Consider the following 24,145-nt stretch of genomic DNA (forward strand, 5'->3'; position numbering starts at 1 on the left):
CCCACGCTGGCACTAGGACGGTGATCAGCCGCTCCTAACATGGAGAACAGACGCCGTTTTGAACCGCACCTCCATGGTGAGCAGACGCTCAGGTTTGGTGAAGCATTTCCTCTATCACCGTACTATGGTTACCGCGCCAGTGTTCGCGTCGCACCTCTTCACTTTGCTATTGCCGGACTGGCAACATTGCCCAGGCTACGCCAACCAGCTGTGTCCATGTTTCAGCTGGTAGTCTTTTGTTATCATATGACTCGAGGAGGCGTGAAGTAGGAACTTGTGAGGACCAGGGCTAGGTATTCCGCTCCTTCCAGGTTGTCAACTCACCATTTTGTAACCCACATATGGACATCTTATCAATATGAATTCGGATATGTGAGCAGAAAATGGACTCTGGGGTCCGTGGGATGGTACTCCGGAATATCCGAATCATCCGTAAAAGTGGTCAATGCTGTAAACCGCATAAAGTATACTTTAGTTTAATCTGATAAATATGTATATACAGCCATTCCATAGCAAAACGATATAGTGCTTCTCAGAATTTCGTAACAATTTTAGTTGCGGGATATTGATCATTGAAAATGGTATAAACTTCTTGCAAATTACACAATACTAATCTTCGTTGTACATAAACCTTACCATCAACATTTTGTTGTCACTATGTGACTATGTCAGCTATGAACCAATGGAGACGCAGGGTAATCTACTCGTATTGGAGTAATGAGCGAAATTTCTAAACATGATAATTTCAAAAAAATCGTAACTCAAAAACGAAAAAAAAAAATGCATTGCTGATTTTTTGATATGTTGTGTAGAAAAGCCTAAATTAAAAAAAAAAAAATCTTAAAAAGTTTTACGCCCATTGTCTACAAACCATGAAAACCATAAAAAAAAAACAAATACGATCAAAATTCTTCTATACAAAACTAAAATTTTCAAAAAAAATTGTGTTTTTTCTGAAAAGTATTTGTGCTTTTATTTGATTTTTTGATCATTCACATCGGTTCAGTGGTTCAAAAGTAATGATTTTTTTTTAAATGCCGTCTTTGAAAAAAAAAATAGAAAAAATCGATTTTTTTGACCACCCTAACATGGAAATGGTAATCCTAATGAGAAAATAAAGAATACGGCTCTAATATTTTTCAATAAGGAACAAAACTACCAATTGTTACGAAATTCTGAGAACCACTATATCCTTTTGCTATGGAATGGCTGTATATGTATATGCAGGCGACAACTACTACCTCTACCCTTAACATATACTATTTACTGTTCCAACCGATAGATGTCACCACTTCATCATGTTGTATATTGTAACTATTCGTTATTGTTTCTCTGTCATGTGCTATCCCTGTGATATGAGCATAGTGTAATGCCTCCGCCATGGCAGTTTAATGCCAATAAATTCGTCTCTTTCAATTTATCACACAACGTAGAAAATCGGGTCCTACCGTGCGCGATCATATGGTGCCGTGACCAGGATTTTTTGCTAGTGTTAGTGTTGGATTAGTAGGGGAGTTTTGATTTACAGCAACTTTTCAATTTTGATGAATTCGGAAATGCCATCGTACATCTCTGACGGCCTCGAATTCAGTCAGACCCGCGTGGCGCTTGTTGAAGATGTCATAGATATTGCCCTCAGCCTAGCAGTGCTCACCGTGGGTTTCACGGACCTGCAGGTTGTATTTTTCGGCAGTGGATTCCATCTTGGCCATGTCCTTAGCCAGCTTCGGGATCTTGATATGGACCGAGGCACGGATGGTGGTTCCCAGGTTGGTTGGGCAGAAGGTCAGGAAACCGAGACATTCGTAGTGCGAGAATGGCACACGCTCCTCGATTTCGTTGACAGCGGAGACCAGACGGCGGTAGACCTGGTCCAGATTGCCACCCATCTGAATGGAGATGATGCGCAGGTGATCCTCCTCGTTGCACCAGACCAAGAAGGTCTTGTTGTCATTGTGGTAGACACCACGTCCAGATGGCCAGAAACGGCAAGCGTTGGCGGCCTGCAGGAAACGGTCACCCTTCTGAACAGGAAGTGATCGTTGATCAGCTGCTGCTGGACGGCCTTGGCCATACCGGTCAATGCGTAGAACTTGCCCTTCAGTTCACCTTCCAGTCCGGACAGGGTGGTGGAGACCTTGGATTTCATCTCCTTGTACTGAGCCTCGGTCAGGCATGGGTTGAATGGATAGCCCTCCATCGAGCAACCGCAGCGGACGCGCGTCGTCACGACGAACTCGCCGGTCAGGTCGACGTTGGCAAATGAGTTGACATCGCCAAAGTTAGAGGCCGGGTGTTTGTCGGTCTTCTTGAAGCCCTTGTGGTAGTCCTCGATGATGGGATCGAACAAATCGGCGAACAGGGAGTAGGACTCAGCATCGGGTGCGTAGATGCCGACTCCGAAGTCTGGGTTCTCGAAACCAGATTAGACACAGTCCAGTAGATTGGAGCCGAAGGAGCTCTTCTTGTTCTTCAGCAGAGACTTGGAGTCGGAAGCGTTCAGCTTGGCGAAACCAGTTTCCATCTTTTCTATAACGGCAGCGTCAAACATGGTGTCTGATTGAATTCGAGGCCGTCAAGAAGATGTGCGATAGCATTTCTGAACTCATCAAGATTGAAAAGTCGCTGTAAATCAAAACTCCCCTACTAATCCAACACTAACACAAACAAAAAATTCTGGTCCCGGCACCATATGTTCGCACCCGGTAGGACCCGATTTTCTAAGTTGTGTGATAAATTGAAAGAGACCGATTTATTGTCATTAAACTGCAATTCGCATTAAACTATATTCATATCACAGGGAAAGCACATGACAGAGAAACAATAACGAATATTTACAATATACAACATAATGAAGTGGTGACATCTATCGGTTGGTACAGTAAATAGTATATGCTAAGGGTAGAGGTAGTAGTTGTCGCCTGCACGAACACATCTGTTGAAAGAATTGATTTCTTTACCCACCCAAATCTAGTGCCAATCACCGACGGACTTCGATTGCCATCCATTGACGACAATCGAATTTGCAGGAAGGCAGCTTCCACATCAAAGATATAATATCTAAAAATCTAAAAAAAAATCCATAGATGTAGCGCAGAGGGAACCAAGCACTTTAGAGCAAAATCCAAAAAAGCATTATCCTAGAATATCAAAACAAGCATTTTCACAAAGTTTGGTTTAAATCGGTGACATTGTCCACAGCTTTGATTACACTTAAGCTGGAATGGCCCATATTTAAGGGCAAGATTGGTAGCGCTTGAGCGTGATTGACCGCTCACGGATGCTACTCTGTTATTGCTATATCAGCTGTAATTATACAGAGAACCAATAGACGATGCTTGGGCCAGCAAACATCCTCAATGTGTAAAATCTGGTCTGGTGATCTCAAACTAGGTTTCAATTTAGTCCTTACGTAAGACGGGAACAGAATCCATAAAACTATCACATTTTTGGGTTACTGTGCCCAATGTTTCACAATTTAAACTACGGCTGACGTGACGATTTTACCAGCGTACAAATATTGCACATCTTTTAAGCCATCTCGACCGAACTCTATTGCGTTTTAAAACAACCGTTTTTTCGTCAAACTACCGCATCAAAACCACCAAACCATACAGCACAAAACAGAAGGGGAAGTGCAAACCAATCGGTGAATCAAAAAGTGGTTCGTTTTTCTGCTCAACAAGCGATGTGCTGTGGTAGAGTTCCACACGGGCTTTCTATGTGCACTCACACTATCATAGAATGCTGCACTATCTTAACTGCAGGCAGAAGATGCCTTCTACCGCTAGGTGCGCAAGTGTTCGCAAAGACAAGTGGAGCCACTTTCTGATCCGAAGTTCCACTCCTGTGCACATAGTCAAACACGACACGCCGTGACTACCGTCGTTCTTCAACCACGGCCCTCATTATCGTGTTAAGGACACACCTAACAACACATCAAAAACTAATCGGTCAAGTGCCAGGCTTGCACTCGATCGCGATAATTAAATTATTGTCTTAATGAATCATGTTTCAACATGAAAAAAATAATCATAATGCATAGCGTAGCCACCTAACCTTAAAAACCGAAGAACATGCCTCACGCGATCGAGGTCATCCCCCTGAAAAATGGAAAACGATGAAAATAAATCTCGATTACTCCCTCGAAGGAACACATCCGCTCCCGCAAACAATGCATCTGATCCCCAATCCAGCGCAACCGGCATCCCACCCACGCATTCCAACACCAGCATCAGATAGGGGAGTGAGCGCGTGGGTGAGCCACCGGCTACACAAAACCGACCATCTAACGCGCTGCTCACATAAGTAGACGAGTCCCCTAGAAAATTCAGTCGAGAAATGTATAAGAACAATCTTCAACTGGATCGTACTCACCAAATCAATATATCCGGAAGCGCATTCCCGATACTTCCACGCATATTTTCCTCTAGCCATTTAAAAAAAATCCTCCTCTAGCAATTCTAACCACACAATAACTAGATACCACTTTGCAATGCACATCGCAAAATCCTAACAATAGATCTGCGCGGTTGAGTCACACCGGCAACAAAGGGAATCAAGAGCACACCAAGCACATAAGCAAGAGGAGAAAAACATCAGCACGAACCTTTTCAAATCAAATTATCGTGCGCGAGCCACAAAGCTAATCAAATATGAGCACCGAAAAACTTCTCGGCAACACAAAGATAGCCCGAACTAAAAAATATATAAAAATAAAATAAAAGCCCGCAGCGGAGCAAAAACACAACCGTTCTCGAACGATTCTCAAAGCGAACTCCATTTAAGGACAAGATTGGTAGAATCCACAAATGATCGCTACAAGGCAAATCAGCCATGATAATGGTCAGTTGTGGATTCGATTAACCTTGTCCTTAATTTTCATACTCGTTAATTTGTGTGTTACCTATGCCTCTGCTTTGATTTTTGTACAAAATTTGCTTCAATGGTGCTCGCCATACCTTGAGGAGAATGCTTTGATTTTCCTTAAGGGATCTTTCACGCTTTTTCGTAGTTGTTTTAGCACTAGGTCCTAAATAAGTGAAGAACAGACATACAGCTATGATCTGAATAAATTTTTCACGATCGGAAGCTAGCTGTCAAAACCTGTGGCATTTAACAAATGTTCCATATTAACATAAATAAAATCAAACACCCATATTCACTCAAATATAATGAATCAAATACTTCACTAAACATTCAATCAATCAATCAATCAATCATCGTTAGTTTATTCAACTATCTAAAGTACAGGTGGATACAGACCTTATAATGCCTCAAAATGAATATTTACCATGGAACTGGCCTAAACTGACCCAGAGGAAACCTGATTGCCCGTCAGGGTTGGATTCTGGCTCAGTATCAAAAATCAGAACTGCGACAATTACTTGCGACAATTACTGGCGACAATTATCTGATAAGTCAACAAAACCCAATTTCAAAGCAGAGCATCCCTGATTTTATTCTAAACAATGTAAACCTCCTAACCTAGAATGAACCATCAGCAGTCGGTTCCATCCCTAGAGGCGTTTATTTAAGTGATATTTGTAATGCTTCCAAACAGAATTATCGACTCCGTAAAGCTCCCGATAGAGTCTTTTAAAATAAACGAATTGAAAAAGAAATGTATAAAACCCTCTTGCACTCGCAAAGCCACAAAACGGACGTGGTCGGGATAATCCAGTCAGTGGTCATTCCATAGATGTGCTTTCTTAAATATTTATGCGAAAAACCTAGGAAAATTACGATGACTATAAAATATGTACCCTACGACTTTTTCAAACAACCATTCTCTGATTCTAGTTCCCCAGTGGGTAATTATTTATTGCCCGGAAGTGCCACATTTTTAACTGATTTCCAGCTTGTTTACTATCACACAGCTCACTGTATTTCATCGTTGAAAATTATGTCGACATTCTTTAAATCCACAGTTCGAGGAACAAAAGTGTCACTTTCAGCGAATAGTTTCATACCATTCAATGCAAATAATTCTGAAATCTCTTTCAAAACATATTTGCTTTGTTCCTTTATCACAGGCACTGCCCCAACCGCATTTTCCATTTCACAATGCGTCAAGCATCAGATCATGTTTTTGTTTCCAAATCAATAGCTCATGACTATTCGAACTAACTCTCTCCCCCCATTGTGGATAGAATATTGAAATGCATTCAACTGCCAACATTTTTCTTTCTTTCTTTCTTCGAGGAAAATTCTCTTATACGCTCTACCGACGCTGAATATTCGATCTAACAGCTGCTGGCTGCAGCAGTTGAGTGGCGTCTTCCTCTGAATCGATCCTGCAAGCTCTGTTCACCTTGGTCTTTGTTGTTCTCCTCGGTTGAATGCGGGAAGAAAATGAACTTTTCAACTCACCAGTCAAGTGGAAAATGAGATTCATTCCTATCGCCAACCGCACCTAATGAGAGTTGATTGGAAGTTGCATTTGACTACACTTTCAGATCCGCCCTTTTGGTCGGGGTATTTCATTTCAAATTGATCGCCATGGCTTCAAATACGAATGACACTCACTAGGTGTTGCTAGGGGACAATCATTCAGATTCTATGATTAATTTTACTTCACTGACGGTTACGTTTCGTAGGTCCATTTCTTGGAAATTTAATTTTCTGCGCAGTGGAAATGCATAACAAATATATATTTTTTTAGATCTCAACAAAAATCCACAATCTGACATGTTTTTCCCAAAAACCTCCCACTCTCTCCCCAACATGGACTCAAAAGCAGTTGGAGCAACGCGGAAGTGTCACCTTGGTGACGGTGACAAGGTCCGGGGGCGTAGCACACGACCGACGATCGTAACGTTGAATAAAAATGGCAGCAATAAAATTTTACACCGGGTTCCAACCCGGCCAGAGCAAAACGAATGGCAATGTGCGAACAATTGTGAAAATTGTCAAACGAACAGTCATTCCTTCTTGCTGCAATAATGTGATGGGGTGGCAGTGGACAGTGAAACGAACGAACAATTTGCTTGTGGGTGGCCAAGGAATTCCTCTGCTGAAAATGGTACAGTTGTTCGATGGGTAGAAACAGAGAAAGAGAGAAAGCAATAGGAGGAAAATCTTAAAGACGATTTCAGTAACAAGGAAACGGAAATGGGACGGCCAATGCAATGTTAGAAGGAAGGGGGCGGGGCCGGAACAGGAAAATAGCGACATTTTGATAGCATTTTATTGCCTACGAGTTTTACTGCTTATTGAATGAATGTCCAGACGAACATGGAACCTCGGGGTGCCGAGAGCCCGACAAGAAGTGGTTGTCATGGCCTTTAAACAATAGGCTGAAGTATGGGATACAACTTTCTTCTTATGTAGCTTGAGGTCGAATGTTTCTGATGATGTGCAAAAGCGCACCAAACATAAAGTACCTTAAATAGCCACGGTAACACACAAACAGCCGTTACAGAATACTTGACTTATAAAAATCGTATTTCAAGAAATAGCTGTAAATAATAGTAAATACTCGACAAAAAAGCAGTCAAAATTTCAGAAATCTATCCATTTGCAGGGTTTAAAAAAATCAATTTCAGCTGTCGAGAACGTTGATGAAATAGGGGAATTTACGTATTCTCGGCAACCTAAGCAGCAACCTTCTTTCTATAGCCTTTATCTCTAAGGAACGCACACATATGCAGTATTGGTTTGTTTACAATCTTTTGCTGCCAGCTGCTCTAACAATTTCAGTCGAAAGAATTGTCAAAAACTGTTTTGAAACTCTTTTACAAAGCTCCAATCTCCTCTAGTGAGTATTGTCGGCAACCAGTTTTTCTTCGGCAACCGTTCCATTTGAACTGCATGTAAATCTGCTGTTCTATTATCGGCAACTCGAAATCAGCTACAATTTGTAGTGCGTGTGTTTCATTTCAAGAAAACCTTGCTAGATTGCTTTTTCTCAGTGGTAAAAATATAGTCAAATTGAAGCTGAAAGCATAAAGAATCGTTTGCATGCATTCAGCAAAGTGTTTTCGTAAGAAAATCCAGTGAAAATAGTGTTTCAATTTGGGTTGCCGAAAATAGTCTGGCATGCCGGAGCCGTCATTTCCCCTATATTTAAGAGACCACCGGAACAAAAAAAGGTGCAACTTGACTTCATTGCACGTTTGTATGTATGTTTTTTTTTCTACTAAGGAAAGTTTCAAAAGCCCGGCCTGTCACTGTGTTGCGTGTGTGTTCTCCTTCTGGCACAGTGTGGGACTCTGAACCACTGAGGGGCTGTGCTCAAGCACTTCTCTTTAGCTCAACTAGCCGGCGTTGCTAACTCGCTGATCATCTATCCATTTTCGCTGCAGCTCCGACAAAATTTGCGTAACTGCCCTGCTGACGACGCTCCACGTCCTCTCATTCCGGCACATTTCACTGACGAAATTTCCCGCGCTAAGGGCCGGCATCTCCACTCGCACTGCCTCAAATCTTGGGCAGTCAAAACCCACGTGCTCCGGTGTTTCGTCCACGTTGCCACACTCCGGACAGAGGGGTGACGTTGCGTGTCCGAAGCGATGCAGGTACTTCCTGAAGCAGCCATGACCAGACAGGAACTGCGTCAAGTGGAAGTTGATTTCTCCATGCTTCCTGTTCACCCAGGTCGAAGGAATCGGTATTAGCCTGTGTGTCCATCTACCGTTCTCCGCTCCGTCCCACTCCTGCTGCCACTTAGCCATCGACTCCGTTCTCACCAATGTCCGTACTCCTCTGGTTTCTCTTCGCATATAGCACTCGGTGTCCTCCGTCAAGGTGATGACGATGGGTATCATATTTGTTTGGAAATTGTTCTGTGCGCACTCACGACTCGCATGGCCATGAGGCGGAACGTACTGTTCAATTTTCTTTGGTTCTTCTTCGTTTTCAGCGCTGCACCCCAGGCTGGACCTCCGTACCACAGTATCGACGACGATACACTAGCCAGAAGACGCCTTTTGCTGCTGCTTGGTCCAGAGTTGTTCGGCATGATTCTAGCTATCGGATTGATGGCTTTCGCCGCCTTCTCACATGCGTAGTCGACGTGCTTTACAGTTACTGACCAATAGCACTTCCGTTTTGTGGTGGGCTATCTGCAGCTTTGCTTCTTGCATGCAGTTGGAAACCTTGTCGATCGCCTCGGTTGCCAGCATTTTCACCTCTTCCAACGTCTCGCCTACTACCGCCAAGACGACGTCGTCCGCAAATCCTACGATCTCGACTCCTTTGGGAAGCTTCAGCGTTAGCACGCTGTTTTACATCGCGTTCCAGAGCGTTGGGCCAAGGATGGCGCCTTGTGGCACACCCGCCGTGATCCGGATTGATTTCTCTCGCATGTCCATCTCGTAGACTAGAGCCCGGTTTTGGAAGTAACTCATTATAATGCTACACAGGTAATCAGGAACCCTCATTCCATGCAGTGCTTCGGCGATGGCCTCCCAGCTGGCGCTGTTGAATGCGTTCTTCACGTCGATCGTTATCACGGTGCAATATCGATCTCCTCTTCGCTTCTGTTTGGACGCTTTCTCGGCACTCTCGACCACTGTCCGAATTGCATCCACCGTTGATCTCCCTTTCCGGAATCCGAACTGCCTCACCGACAATCCATGCTCACTCTCCGTGCATTTCGTTAGCATGTTGAGGATGATCTTCTCCAATAGCTTTCCGACTGTATCCAGCAAGCATATAGGCCTATACGATGCTGGATCCCCCGGTGGTTTTTCGGGCTTCGGCAGCAGCTCTAGCTTCTGTATCTTCCATCGATCTGGGAAGTGACCTTCATCCAGACACTTCTGCAGCACTATCCGGGAACGCCTGGATCGCCGCCTTCAACGCCACGTTGGGAATTCCATCCGGGCCGGGAGCTTTCTTCGTCTTCAGCCCTTTCGCCACTGCTACGAGTTCCTTCGGTGTTGTCTGCCTCTGCTTCGCCATACGGTGTAGGTGGCCAGGTCATTTGGTCGTGCTTCGGGAAAAGTCCCTCCACGATGACTTACAGCTTGTCTGGGCACATTTCAACGGGCGTCGTTGGACCTCTAATATTCGCCATCGCGACTCGGTATGCGTCACCCCAGGGGTTGGCATCAGCGGTTCGGCATAGCTCCTTGAAGCAGTTTGACTTGCTCAGCTTTATCTCCCGTTTAAGAGCGACCCTGGCTGCTCGAAACACCACCCTTCGCTCTGCTCTGTCTGCATCAGTTGTGGAGGGTGCTAAGTGCCTCGTTCCACCAGTAAGCTGGGCGCCGTCTGCTCCTTGGGTGCGATTTCCTCGGCATGGTTGTGTCGCATGCCCTCGCTAATAATTCGGTTCATCTCGTCCGCGCTTTTGTCTGGGAAGCTGCTGTCTACCCGGAGAGCTTCTACAAAGAGATCATTGTCGAATGCCTTCTTCTTCCACCTCCGCTTGCTTACTTTCGTTTTCCACAATGCCGTAGGTATCCGTTGGCCAAAGCTGTAACTGTATGTATGTATGTATGTATGTAAAGGATACCACTCATTGCTGCAGGGCACAGCCATTAAACAGTGGAATGTCCACCGCGTATGACTTGATCAAGTACGATACCTGGTTGTATTTAATTTACCATTGTATGAAGGGCCACAAACGTAGGGTGGACCCGTAAGCAGAGACACTCAAGCGTGATTCACGGAAGCAAGACGAATCTCCTGAAGTAATGAAATTGGGTTGTTAGCGGAATGCTTAAATAAAACAGCAAAAAAGGTTATCTTCCATTTAATTTCACTTCATAAATTTTGGTATCCATGACAGATACGTATTTCGACTACAAAAAGTCAAGATTGTAGTTTCATTTGTATACCTGTGATGTTGAATTTTTTACCTAGGAGATGAGTACTTAAGGGGGTTAAATTTTGATAAGTTCTTTTGTGGGAATGACACTGATGAAGACTGCAAATTGTTGTCGAAATACGTATCTGTCATGGATACCAAAATTTATTAAGTGGAATTAAATGGAAGATAACCTTTTTTGCTGTTTTATTTTTTAAGAATCTCCTTCCAATTATAAAAATGTTCCAACCCGATACAGAACAAACCATCATACGAGGGGATGTGGCGAGAAGAGCCCACCTTCAATTCACGAAATGTTTACAACAGAGAGTTGCCAATTCCACTCTCCCCATCCAAATCGCTTCAATCTGAAGGTCCCATCCTTACCTAATGAATTAACATGATAATATATGCAATATATTATGTATTTGTTCATGAATTTAATATTATAATATACAATATGATACGTGGTAATTCATACAGTTTCTGCGGTTGATGATTAATTTTAAATACACCTATGGTACTGCCAGCGGCAAATACGACGATGACAACAGCGAACTTGGAACTTACCATTTACCTGGATCTTTATGTCCACCATATCAAGAGCAACATGTGAAAAGGGCATACAAGCTTTTTGTAAACAAACTTTTGCAGGCCCTTTTCTCGCCAACCGAGGGTCACCCACGCAAACCAACAACATTATCGGGAAGGAGAAAATTTCCCCTACCCGGTGATGTTGATGGGTTGCGTTGGTGTCATATGGGTGGCGTCAAAAGGGCATAAGAAGGTTTGTTTACAAAAAACTTGTATGCCCTTTTCCCATGTTGTTCTTGATATGTCGCTGTCTGCAAAAATATCTAATAGCAATTACCTGTGTTGTGATACTTCCTTCAACGAAAACAAATTTTCTTGCATTGCCAAGGTCATCTCGTAGTCCCTGGTCCACCGAGCACTTAGAATGAGCGGTCCGTACATCATTGTATCCATATAGAGATTAGTATGAGATGGTGTTATATGGAAAGTGCGAAAAGAGAATGAAAAATATACAAAGGGGATTAGTTTCAAGAAGTGACATTTTCAACGAATTCCCCAACTAACCATACTCAAGCAAGTATATACAAGCTATACTGCGACTATATGGTTACTTAGTTACTCAAACGGCCGTCAGAATGGTTCATCGGTTGCGAAGGGAATTATTTCTGAAAGTGCTGCGTTATATTTCTCAATGTTTTTATTTTATCCTAACGTTACCTCAATATTATAACACTGACAAACAGACACAACTTATTGAAAATTTCTCATTGTAAACACTACCGCCATCTGTCGTAAATATACACTGTGATGAGCAATGGATTATGCGCACCACAAGTGGTGGTCCTACCATCTAAGAAACATTTAAATTTACCGATAAAAGCTATTTCGATGAACATTTTGAAAGTGTTATGTCTGCTCGTCTGTGATCATATCTTTACTATCACAACTTCGGGTAATTCGCGAAAGTACTTGCATTTTTCACAGGAACTTTTGATCAAAATACAATCACTCTCTCATACTCGAAATGTGCCACGACCAAATTGGCACAAAGACGTCCTATACGCTCTCTGGCGCAGGGACCTGACTTAATTGCACGTTTGTGCATTAAATTCAAAGACCATGATTTTCATTCTAACCATATCTAGTCTATTCCCTAGATTGAACCCTAACGATTAATTCGAGCCCAAATTCATCGCAATCTGCACCCTAATTCCGTAATGGCTAAAAATATCACCCTCTAATTATGTCTATTCCTTATTCTATACCATAGTATTGATCAATTAGTACATAGTAGTTAGAGAAACTGACCAATGAATTTCAAATTTGGATTTATAAAAATCATTTCCATATTGGCAACAATGCAACTGCTTTGATTTGTTGCTTACACACTGTGATAACCGCAAAATATAGGTCAACATTATTCTTCATTCTCAGTTTGAACAACACGCTGCACGCATTCATCAAGATTTGATAACCTTTCTATTCCGGAGACGAACCAGCCCAGGGCTGAAAGTTTCCTTAATAAAGATATAAAAAAATAAATACAGCTATATCACGATATAACGTAACTGTCACTTTTGACTTCCTACGTCGACATCTCACAAATAACAATTAAATTATTCAAATTGACCTGACCGATGTACTTGGGACCGATGGCTAGTCCAGTGCACAGTGGTCCAGAGCGGAAAAATACATGGAAATTGGGTTTTCCGCAAAATCTACTGGTTTTAGCGTTTTGATGTATTCAAAAGAGTTGTTGGTAATAAAAAAAGGCGCATCTTTTCATTGGATCAGTCATTAGGGTGACGTCAAAAATCTAACTCTTCAGAATAATTTTTGGGATTTATTTTTAACTTCTTCAAAGTTGTAGAGGACAAAACCAAGCAACTTTGTCGAAGACGTCAAATTTTTATCTCATCATCTACGCATTCTACGAACTGAAACAACTAGAAGGTTAGGGTGATTCATGAAGAAAGAAAAAAGGTTTTTTTTACCATAACATTTTTTGCTTTGTATTTAGAGAAAATTGTTCTTGAAAAACACTTTTAGATCATTAAAAAACACATATTTTGATTAACTTATTATGACGTTTGGACTACTGAATCAAAAGATATAGTCATTTTAAGGTAAGAAACAAATATTTTTCAAGCCAATATATCTTTAAAACGCGGTTCTATATTTGCTGAAAAAATGGCAGAGGCATCATTTTTTTAACTCGAGATATTTGAATTAGAAAATTGTCATTTTTCAAGGAAAAACAGCCATAGAACATGGATAAAAGAGTCAAGAACCGATGATTCCTCCTAAAAACTGCTAAAAGCTATCGAAAATTATGGTGACAACTAATCTTAGCTGTTTGCCCACAAAAAATATTTTGACAACTCGTTCTGGGCTAAAATTTTTGATACAAACAAATTAAAGGGAATTAGTTGCTGTGATTGAGCAATTATTTAATGTTTAATTTTTTTATAACGATTAAGGTTATCAATAAAATGAACTAAAACAAAATTGAACAACAATTACAGCAATTATCTAAAGACTTCTGACTTTTTCGGCGTTTTGAGTCCTTTTTCAGGATCTTGGAGGATTTAAAATACACCAAAATAACATTTAACACGCTAAATAAACCTCACACCACCTAAAAAGCATTGAATATAACAATTATTACAATTGTAGGCCTTCGATTGCCCAGTAAATTAAAGCACATTATTAGCAAATAATAACTGTGCAAGTACTTCCAACTTAAACTTAAGCAATAGCGCTTTCTGCACCGACATATGGTATGTTGTTTCCATCTCAGTAGCATTCGCATCCAGCGACTTCTTTTCATAATCATTTAGTCATCATTCACTGATCTTTCAAAAAATAGCTTATAATTATAAAGCAAAGATATCTATCGAAATTTTGACTAAATACAAATCAAAGCCTTCACCTGAACAACATTACACCATAAGAAAATAGAGTCAACCAAAATGGAGAATTTAAGATAGTTCTTTAATGTCCTGCACCGAAAACACATCAAAACGCCCTCTCATAACCATTAATAGGTGTAAAATTCTGAATTGAATTAAATTTTTAATGTTTGGAATATTTGTGAACATTCTCCATTATAGCAACATTATTTCGGCCGGTAGTGTACGGTTCATCCAGATATAATCCAGCTCACTGAGCTGTTACAAACATGTTAAATAGAACGTTACAATAATATAGTTATTTTGCAAGACATCATGAAAAGTTTACAACAAGTATTTTTTACGTTGCAGATGAGTGGATATTAAAATTAATGATTCATATTGAACTGCAACAACAACGCAACGATTTGTCAACGTAACTGGATCATAACGTATTATCGATGGTATCCATGATCCAGTTATGTTGAAAATAAGTAGCAAATGCGTAGTTTGAACAATCATAGAATTTGTTGAGTATGTGCGTGCTTTAAACGTCACTTGTCAGTAGCAATGTGACATCGAGTGGTAGCGACATCGGTGCAGCTCCTCCAAAAGCAGTCATCAGGTTTCGGCATTATAAGCCACTAGTTCTGGCAATCCACCCGCTATTTGGTGCCGTTTCCAGTTCGCCAGCAGTTCCGGCAAATACGAGCTTCGTCTCTAACGGATCCTCAACGGCCACATCTCCGTTCGGCGGTATCAACATATTTGCTGCCCCCAGCTCATGCAACAACCAATCCATCGTTATCTCAGGCTTTTCACCGTTCTATTTAGCCCTTTGGAACACCCGGTCGGATGAGAGACTCGAGTCACCATCGTCCCCCGCCATCCGTAATCCTATCGTCCTCTTCGTGGTCTTCCATTTTCTATGCAGATGTTAGCACATGCATTACGATTTCTCCGCTTTTGCCAATGTTGTCCAAAAATATTTTACAACATCAAAGTGACAAGACATATTTGAGCCGTGGTAGATACTAGATGGTTACAACAAATCTTTACAGTGACAACTTGATTCAGTTGGTTGCCAAACGAAGTTTGAAAACTTATAGATTCATACGCTTATTTGGAACAAGATTGCAAACAGGTTCTTCAACACATCTTGGTTCGTCAACTTTTTAGTAACATTTCGAAACAGTTGCTCAATAGGTTAAAAAAAACATATGGTTCACACTCTGTTGCACCATAGTTTTAAGAAACATAATGTTTTATGAAACTCTCATTCAACAAATACAACACAAGTTAGATTTGTTGCTCAAGTGTTTCATACAATATCACGTAGCATATAACTTCATACCAATTTGATTGTAACATGTTTGCTCCTCCCATTTGAGGCATGATTTGACAGGTCATCCAAGCAGTACATTGAAATAGTTGAGTTTCATTATTTTTACCTAAAGTAAATGAAGCAACAAAGCTGAAACTTTGTCGTATCAAGATGTATTTCCTGTACCATTTAAGGGATTTCTGGGCAAGTCTCGGCAATTGTTTTACTGAATCTCAGCTAAATTAATTGCAGAAATACTTGGCAGTTGGAATCTCGACGAAAAAATTTAAGTGTGCAGGCCTCTGCCGATCGGTAAATTTTGAACTACAGAACTGTTCGGTAAAAGTTTGAAAATCTTTTAAAAATCCAATAATTAGTAAATGTATTCCGAAATTGTACAGACTTTGTTTAGTAAACCCCATTTAGCCATAAAAAATAAATTTGTCAAATTTATTGATTTATCACGTTTAACGGTCATTGGACAATTTAACCGACTTGATCTGCTATTCAAAAACCCGGTAAAACTCTACTGACTTCGGTGAATGACTGGTTATTGCCACTTTTATCCATGTTCTATGGCTTTTTTCCTTAAAAATGACAATTTTCTAATTCAAATATCTCAAGTTAAAAAAATTATACCTCTGCCATTTTTTTTCAGCAAATATAGAACCAAATTTCTTTGACTATAATTAGATTTGAAATTGGTTTGCGCGTTTTAAAGTTATATTAGCTTGAAAAATATTTGTTTCTTATCTTAAAATGACTATATCTATAAATTCAGTAGTCCAATCGTCATAATAAAGGTGATTAAAATGCGTGTTTTTCAAAGTTCTAAAAGTTCAATTTTCTCTAAATACAAAGCAAAAAATGTTATGGTTAAAAACTGTTTTTTCATGAATCACCCTAACCTTCTAGTTCATAGAATGCGTAAATGATGAGATAAAAATTTGACGTCTCGGGCAAAGTTGCTTGGTTTTGCATCCTCTACAACTTTGAAGAAGTAAAAAAAAATCCCAAAAATTTTGAGCAACTTCTATTCAATTTTCATACTGCCGTACTCTAACGGAACTATCCACCTACCCTCTTCTAAAGATCATTCTCTAGCTAATAAATTATCACACTAAAGCTTCATGTTAGCATTTCCAACCAACTCTAGAAAAACGTGCTTAATGAGCTACCGAATGAGTTCTCTGCTGCCTGTGACTTGTTTACTTCCCAATCAGGGCCCGACAAAGTCATTTTCAATCAAAAACCTTCAAACGACGACGAAGCTGTCTACAATCACTTTCAAGTGAAAGTCATTCTGTATTCTCTTCGAGCAGATGAACGTCTATATTTGCTATTTGTTTTGGCTTGACTCGTGTTAATTTCGTATTTGACTGTGAAATGAACTTACGTTCGTATTGAAGCAAAATTTGTTGGGTCCAAACGAGTTTTTATAATTTTTTTTTTTTTTATAGTTCATTAGTGCACGTGGATTTCAAATTTATCATTTAAGGCTGTATTCTATTTGATGAATCTTTACTTAAATTCGACCGAAACTAAATTGTCAAACAAACCTACTATTACAGCAGACTAATTTCTGATGGACTTTGAATCAATTTTGCCAGATCCCTTCCTAAAAATCAGCCGCTCATTTACAGAGGCATTTTTGATCTGCTTAATTTATTTTTAAAGTGTCAAATTTAAGTGAAAATTTCAGTAATCATGAATTTCGTCGTAGCTCACATCAATGTTATGGATATAAGGGTTAGGATGACTGCAACAGACTACTCTTTCTAGCATTCAGAACTTAGATGCAAGTGTGAAAGAGTAAGTTGTTTTGTTCTGTCATACCTCCGTAAGTTTTACCAACTGGTGGAAACTAACGATTTTAAATTGGCTCACAATTTGGCTAGGCAAATTTGGTCACAATTTGGTCCCAAGTAGATCTATAAGCGTACCTCATTCTAGTCGTAATGCTAGTACGACACTATGTTTGTTTTGATACACCTTCTGGTCTTAGAGCTACTTCTATGGTTTTACCTCTGTCAGTATGCCTAAAAGTGTCAGATTGTCCAAAAATGTCGAATCATGTGAGCTGCGGTGCATCTATACGTGGTTGACAGGGATAGAGTATCCCTGAAACATTTACCAAATGGAGCACTGCCTTAGGGTGGTTTGTTTTGGCTCCCATTCGTTTCCATCTATTGCCGTTACTTTTACCATAGAGGTAACTCCAGGAATCCAGCAAGGCCATCTGGTCGGTCTGTTCGAAGATACCAACCTGTTGGCCATCCACGTCAAGCGTGTCACAATTATGCCAAAGGACATTCAGCTGGCTCGTCGCATTCGTGGTGAAGGCCCTTGATTTCTCCATCGAAATTTAACAAAACTGGCCCTTTTCAGAGCCATTAAAAGATTCCACAAGAGAGTTGGGAAGGAAATTTCTGCTGCTGTCACTGATTGCATCACAGTGAATCCTGATCTTAAAACTGCAACCAGCAAGTGCCCTAGAACCAAAAGCGGTGCGATGCTAGTTTTCATTGCTGTGACGACGACTGTAAGGGGCTTAGAAGCAGAAGGATGAAAGCCAATTCTCTATCGATTTCCTCTTTTGTGATCACCATGGCTTCACTTACCTATTTCGCACTATTTCTGCTATTCTCTTCTATCATCCACAACAACAATGGTATCAATGAATGTTGGCCGCCGTCGAGTTAACGTTATCCGACCTTCTTAGTTGCTCCTCCGTGAATGATCAGAACTAATAAACTTGCACAGTGCGCTTGTTACTAGAAACCGAGAATGCCTCAACATCTCCACGGCTGCCTCGGGAAGGATAGTTGTGTTAGTGAGGTAGGTTATTTCTAGATCAGGATTCATGTGAATCAGCAGAATTTGTTTTTATTTAAATCTAGTGGGGATAGGATAAGGCAAAGTGAAAATTGCAAGGATGGGGACGGGCCTGGGATTGAACCCCGGCCTTCTGCTCAGTAAGCAGAAACTGTAACCACTGAGCTACCGAACCTCGTCATAATGCTACATCGACATGTTTCTTCTAGGAATGATTCTCTGATGACTGTGTTGGGAAAGCAGCATAAGCATGGTCAATTTATTAGTTAATTCAACGTTTTTGGACATTGCTGAACATTTACCACTTTTTCAACAGTTTCTATTTCAGAAATATTGCTGATCGATTGGTGCTAAAATTTTTGAAATTGGATCAGGGGCAGCTGAGTTATTAACGTTCAAAATCTTTCACAATTTTGTTTCATGTTCCATTTTCGGTTTTATCAAAGTGTACCCCATACAGAAATCACAGACGTAGTCCTACGTCAAAAGATATCACCTTCGACTAAAATAAATCCGTACAAATCCGTAGATTTGAATAAGTCTACGGAATTGCATAGAAAAAAAATCTGGCATCTCTGCGTACAGCATGCAGTGAAATTTAAATAGATTATGCATTCAATGTGGGCAGGAATGCGGCAAAGCGGCAGCAGAACAGCGGTTAGCACGAATTAATTACACACGCGTTTGCCGCTATGCCGTTATCATTGTGTTAGGCCCTTTATTGCTGTGGCTGTGAATTTTTGTGTGTGTCCTATTCATGTCACCGAACCTGACATAAATACGCTATTTTAACAATTTTTTTTAGTCGGGCTTTCGCAGTGGCATACCGTGAGATTCACCTCAATGGCTCGAATCGACGGACCTGAAGAGGACATCAACCTCTGTCCTTTATGGTCCATCCTGCTGCTAAAAAGAAGCAATCACAAAAACGGTATACTCAATACAACAGGAAAAGCTTCTTACCACCCACACCACACCGGGGGAATGCAAGATTCAGAGCACCCTGACTGTTGTTGCAAAAAGCGAATGGTGCCACTTTTATGGGTCATCATTGGGTTAAATCTTCTTTTGCACCCACGGTTACAGTACGTATACCGAATCGGTCGTAAAAGTTGCTAGATCTAGAATCATGGCTTTTGAGGAGGATCCAACAAAAAAAAAACCTCACCCATTCCATGCCGTTGTCAGAAATTAATCCGCTTACTTTTTGGAGTATCATCGATTGGTATCTTGTTTAGTCACCATCGCGCTACGGTACTACATTCCAAACAGCAGGAATCGCAGGAGTGGGTACGCCAACCGCTTTGCTGAAAAACTATTTCCTCCGTATAGCAGATTGCCACAAAATATTGCTGTGCTGCTTTCCTGCAGCCGATCCAGTATCATCAGGGAGGAAAAAAATTTCAATCAATTAAAAAACTATCGTCTAACAGTTTGATTGGAAAAGTTTTGCGCCATCGATTGTCGAGTAGTTTTTCAATTAAATTTAATTTCGCTACCACCGCCGCCACCACCACTGCCACCGGTCTCCGCTTGTCGATCGGGTTGAGCCGCTCAGTGTTTTTGCTGCGATTGAACGCAATCAGGGAGATCATTATTTGCTCTAAAACTCCATCCTTTCGGTCATTAGGGCCGCTCCAGCACAGCAGGGGTAATGTTTACTTTTTCTGCTATTTGAGAGGGAATCTGAACAGTTCAAACACGGAAAAGCTTACTTCCGATGGAGGAAATCTTTCGAAAGTCATCGCCGGGAAATGAAAACTGCCAAGTCATTACTTTAAAGGATAAACTGTCGACGGTGAGATGTGCATTTGGGAGTGGAAGCTTACTGACTTGCTGCGATGGTTACTTGAGTCAATGGGAAGTGGATTTGGAGTCCAACTCCTCCGACTGATGACTTTTGATCATAGCCGTAATCCTTTGCTAATAAGTTGTGAAATATTCCAGGAACTCCCCCGAGTTCCCTATAGCTGCTGCATGGTTTTCAAAAATAATTCTCGGTAACTAGACATTCTGATGTATGCCTGCCATGTCCCAGATTCCTTCCACCACTCTCACGGGTTTGAATGAAATTCGACCACTTCAACTCTCCCAGCTTCAATCCCACGCTGGCGAGCAAACCGGAAAGATGCTCGTAAATGTTATGTAAATTTTTCATTTCCGGGCACCGGACGTTTGCGTTCGTATTTGTGGCCCTAGCAGCAATTGTTCGCTTACGCTTTGAAGCACCCAGTTCAGCAGCAGTTGTTCAGTGATGCATGATGGTGGGAACAGCCTTTTTCCTGCACTTCTTTCTAGGGTTATTCGCGCCAAAGGAGCCGATCGCTGCCGTCGTCGTCGAGTTCGGATGGCCGGAATATTGAAACATGTATTATTCAAGCGTTCCGTGGCCTATAAAGCCGACCATAAAATGTGAAATGGTCGTAAAAGCTGGGATAATAATAAATGCATAAATTTACACATGTATAGGATCACAGGCAGTGGCCACCGAGCTCGACGCGGTCCAGCTTCAGCAGCGTGAGTTTCATCGGTTTGAATTAAGATCAATGAAATGCTGGTTATTTCCTAAGTTGGAACATCCGTTCTGATACATTTACAATTTTTCATATGCTTCAAAAACACAATTGACACCACGGAAGTACTGCCAATGGTGCGTAACAATTCAAAATCCCACGTAGAGAGCGACACGACCGCAAAATTTAAAATTCATGTCAGAAAACGAAAGGGGGATGGAGCTTTACATGGGGACCGTTATGGTAGACATCCTTCACTGCGATGGCATCCAATTCCTACTCTCCGGGCATGGTTAGTAGTGCGAGAGACGGAGGTCCTTTTCCAGCTCGCATCATTTGCGCGCCAGTCCCGAGTTCCATTTTTCATTTTATGGAACATATGCGACAATCGTTTATTCGAATTTTATTGCTCGCTCAGCACGCTCTCGGTTGCTCGCTTCCAGTAGTGCCATTCGTCGGTTAGTATTGATTTGGTGTGTAATTTTATTGATTGTTCTGCTTTTTGTTGCCGGTTGCTTTCGTAAAGAGTTTGACCGGTATTGACCGACCATACTGGCGAGTTGAGTGCTTGACTGTCCGCGACATGGCTTACGGAAGCAATTGTTATAGCCGATCGTGTCCGGGTGCAATCGTCGTAAAAGAGCGTGGAAGTACTTTTTAAAATGGTATAAACTAGTGACATGGGTAATCGGGCTGTGCTCTCTACGTTCCAATTTCAATAGACCTTTAGCAAATTAATCTTTCATGACATTCTAAAGAAGGAAAAAAAACTATGCAGTTGTAAAACAATTATGAGCATTAGATTTTTTACTCCATCAATTGATTGTAATGGTGAACGTTATAGTTCATTCCGCAGTGCTGTGATAATTAATTGACAATTTAGTGTGAAATAGTGCTTTTTGCCGCAGAGAATTATTTTTTTCAAGTGCCCCGTAGTGATTGCCTATCTAAATAAGTAGGGCAACAGTTGCCACTGCAGCTGTTTCTCGTTTAATTTTCAATTTGCTTTCGCCGTGCCGAGCTATGGGATCCGTTAGTGAGCTGTAGCACTGTTCATTTGTTTGTTCGTTTTACTTGTTCCTCTGTTAACTCTCCACAGAATCACTTCATTTCGAGCAATATAGTTTTCGTCACGATGAACATTTCTCCTGTCAAACATGTCTTGATTATCGCTTATTTCGTTGGTCAAGTGCATCAGTTCATTTTATTTGAAGCAAAGACTTGTTTCAATTGACGCAATGAATTACTCGAAAACTGCTTCCTCCGTTCTTTTCCACTTTCACTTCAACGCGGGGCTCATTCGACTTGTCACGCGTCGCGTTGTCAGGGATCAAAATATAGAATCCGGATAGTATCCGTACAATACCGGTTGCCGAAAGGGATGGCATCCGGATTATATGTAGTAATTAAGTGTTATTTTATATTAAACGAAAATTAAATTCAGTGTTCACTCGACTGCCGACAGAAGCAGGCCACTCTCGATGTGTGCCACGCGATCGTCTGTTTTCTCGGCAACAACCATTGTGTGGTCCTCCTCATTATTCTTCATCAGCAGTTCTTTCGGTCGATGCATCGTCGACTTTGGAAAGCAACCGTTTCGTGATGAGTGTGTGAGTGCTGACCAAGTTTTGCGTCCATTGCTGCAATGGAAGCGCTCTGACCCCTTTTGGCGTAACTGCCATACAAAGAAACCATTGGAAGCGGCTCTCGTTCTAATAGAGGAGGCTTATTGGACAGCGGAAGAAAAAGTGTTTATTGTGTTGTACCGTTTGACTATAGTATTAAGATGTATTGTATAGTGAACAAAGAATCCTCGGCTCTGTAAAGTTAATTCGATTGAGCCTTGTCAAATAAATCAATAAACAATTTGAAAATTAAATAAACGAGGCCATTCTGGAATCCAAGATGGCGGCCATAGGGCTCAGGAAAAGTCTCAAATACCCTACAATATGGGTATTTTCAGAACGGGGACGACGCGTAGATATCGAAAATTGATATCCGGTGCCATTTTTGAATCCAATATGGTGGCCACCGAGTTTCTCTTGAATGTGATATGGCCGTAGACCGGATTTACTACTACTTGAAAATACGTCTTAGCTTGATGAGAGACAAACTTGGAATAGCATTTTATTTCAGACTATGAGAATACATTTATTTGTAGGTTGCTTCGATTATTCGTCGCTTGCTAGGTTTCTTCCTCCAACACTCCTCCTCGACGAAAGAATCATGGCTGCTTCTCGAACCCGCGTTTGCTTGATACGTTGAAGAGGCTTCGTCATCATGCCTGCAATCATTTCGTTTGTTGGAAGGTACTGTGGACTGATGATTCCTTGCTCCTTCAGTTGACGTGCATAGTGGTACTTCGTGTCAACATGCTTCGAACGTCGCTCGCTGGAGTTGGATTCGAGTTGCTTGATGGCGCTCTGGTTGTCCACGTTCACAGTCACCGGAAACTTGGTGTGGATTCCCAGATCGTCGAATAGTCGTAATATCCAGCATAACTCCTTGCAGCTCTCCGTTATAGCAACGAACTCGGCTTCCGAACTGCTCAATGTTACGCAATCTTGTTTCATAGAACACCATCCAATCATACCACCTGCATACCGGATCAGGTAGCCTGTGGTTGACTTGCGATCTTTGGTGTCACCAGCTCAGTCGGCATCTACGTACACCTCCAATTGCGTGGAATCGGCTCCCAGAATTAGCTCATGGTCAATAGTACCTTTTAAGTACCTCAGGATACGCTTCGCCTCCACCCAATCAGCCTGTGATGGGCAACTAGTTTTTCTCCCCAGGATTGAAACAGCTGCTGCAACATAAGGTCTAGTACACATGGCCACGTACAACAACCCACCAATCAAGCTGGCATACTGATGGTTATTGGGCAGCGTCATCTCCTCCTTTGGATGTAGGTGGCCTGGGTCCAATGGTATAGCGGATGGCTTCGCGTTTTCCAAATCGAATCTGGCCAGAAGCTTCTGGATGTAGGCTCTCTGACTTAGTGCAACGTGTTACTCGGAACGGAAGACCAAGATACAAAGGAAGTGCTGGATATCCCCGAGCGACGTCACCGTGAAATATTGGTTCAGCTCATTAACGATGGCCTTGTAGTCGTTTTCAGTCTCGCATGCTATAATGAAATCGTCAACATATACAGCACTATAAGCGATTTTACCTCTGTTCTGCATGACGTAGAGACAACAATCGTTCTTGGGCGGCTTGAACCCCATTTGTATCAGCGTTTTGTCCAATTTGTGGTTCCAAATACGGGCGGCTTGCGTACAATCCTTTG

General features: G+C 41.4%; 1 protein-coding gene and 1 pseudogene across 1 annotated transcript in view; one reads left to right on the plus strand and one right to left on the minus strand.

Annotated features, from left to right (window-relative positions):
• side-VI (sidestep VI) overlaps positions 1 to 24,145 on the plus strand; it is a 1,063,375-nt gene that overhangs the window by 765,100 nt on the left and 274,130 nt on the right. The gene's annotated exons all lie outside the window — the stretch shown is intronic.
• LOC135704182 (arginine kinase 1-like) lies at positions 1,480 to 2,569 on the minus strand (annotated as a pseudogene).

The sequence above is a fragment of the Ochlerotatus camptorhynchus genome, unplaced genomic scaffold, assembly GCF_037179485.1.
Source record: "Ochlerotatus camptorhynchus isolate MF236.1 unplaced genomic scaffold, CSIRO-AGI_Acam_v1.1 ptg000232l, whole genome shotgun sequence".
Lineage (NCBI taxonomy): Eukaryota > Metazoa > Arthropoda > Insecta > Diptera > Culicidae > Ochlerotatus > Ochlerotatus camptorhynchus.